A 1,924-nucleotide genomic window follows, 5' to 3' on the forward strand; every position below is an offset into this window, starting at 1 on the left:
GTACATGTTCCAAAGTAGAAAAGAATCAGTTTGGATAGAAAATCTTAAAGGTGAATCTTTATTGGGTATAAGGATGGTTTAAAAGGTTATAAGATTTGGAACCCCGAAACAAGGAAGGTTGTGTACATATGAGATGCGGTGTTTAGAGAGGTGAAATATGTTATTAAACATGAATTCCTACCAAAGGAACATGATAATATAGAGTTTGAGCTAAAGGAGGAAGAATCAGACTCTATAGAAAAACATGAATTATAAGATGAAAAGCCACAAACTCCAGTTGTGAGAAGATCAATTCGAGAAAGAAGACAAAAAAAAAGATATAGTCCATCTACTTTCTATTCAATTTTTGCTTTATCTATTACTGATGATGATCCCACAACTGTCAGGGAGGCAGTAGAATCAAAGGATGGAAAACTCTAGAAAGAGGCCATGGTTGATGAAATGTCATCTTTGCACAAAAATGAGGCTTGGGATCTGGTGGAGTTGTCGGCTGGAAGGAAACCCATTGGCAGTAAATGGGTGTTTAAGAAGAAGATGAATGCAGAAGGTAAGGTGGAGAAATACAAATCTCGGTTGGTAGCAAAAGGTTATTCACATGTGCCCGAAACAAATTTTGGTGATATTTTTTCTCCTATTTCCAAGGTAGAATCTATTAGATTAATTTCATCTGTTTCCATTGCTTTTGATTTTGAGGTAGAATAGATGGATGTGAAGACAAAATTTCTTCATGGGGATCTAGAAGAAGAGATATAAATGAAGCAACCCGAAGGCTTTGTGGTGAAGGGTTAGAAAGAATTGGTATGCGGGTTAAAAAAGTCTTTGTATGGGTTAAAACAGTTACCAAGGATGTGGTATTGGAAATTTGATACATATATACGGGGACTTGGTTTCACCAAAATTAAATCAGATCAATGTGTGTATATTAAGTTAATTGGTTACCATGTTATTTATCTGGTCTTGTATGTGGATGATACGTTGCTGATTGGAAATGATAAAGAAGTTATCCAGGAATTGAAGACCCAATTGTCTTCCAAATTCAACATGAAAGATCTTGGTGATACAAACTATATTTGGGAATATAAATTAAACAAGATCGACCAAAGAGGAAGCTCTGGTTAAACCATAGGAAGAATGGCAAGACAATGTTGCAGTGTTTTAATATGTAGGATAGTATACCATTGAAGGTTCCTATTCCTATAGGTGTAAAATTATCTGTTGAATAGTGTCCCAAGGCACAAGAAGAGGACGAGGACATGTCTTGTGTTCCATAATTGCAGTCAGTAGCCTGATGTATGAAATGGTTTGTACAGTACCCTACATTGCACATGCGGTAGGAGTATTGAGCAGGTTTATGTCAAAGCTAGGGAAGGAGCATTGGACAATAGCGAAGCGGGTTTACAGGTATTTGCATGGTACTAGTGATTATGGTTTATGCTACCAAGGAAGACCAGGATTGGATAGATTTTTGGACATCCGTGGATTTGTTGATGCATAATGGGTTGGAGATCTAGACTAGAGAAGATCTACAAGTGGGTATTTGTTTAACCTATTTGGAGGGGCAGTCAGTATCTATGGCTTTGAATAATACTACAGATGCATAGAAAAGTTTTTTGAGCACTGAGAATTTCGCTTGGTGTAGAGAAACAATGTGAATTGCAGGGTTGGACCAATTATTAAGCTCTCCTGTGACCCACTGTGTGGAAAATAAAACTATATGTGGAAAAATGTTGGGTGTGTGTTATATTCATTCCACGACTAGCCCCATGCGCGAAGCCAAGGAGAAAAAAGTTCCCCCCTTCATTGCTTTGGGAGCAGCGGCGAGGGGTGGTTACACGGGGGCCGACAGGCCCCCCCCTGTCAGGGGGTTTTATAGGGAATGGTAGGTCCCTTGCATAGGGTTCGGGTCAATGCCCGAGGAAATTTT

The sequence above is a fragment of the Pinus tabuliformis genome, chromosome 5_1 (genome assembly GCF_031772625.1).
Source record: "Pinus tabuliformis cultivar Carrire ecotype Pingquan chromosome 5_1, CPIR1, whole genome shotgun sequence".
Classification (NCBI taxonomy): Eukaryota; Viridiplantae; Streptophyta; class Pinopsida; order Pinales; family Pinaceae; genus Pinus; species Pinus tabuliformis.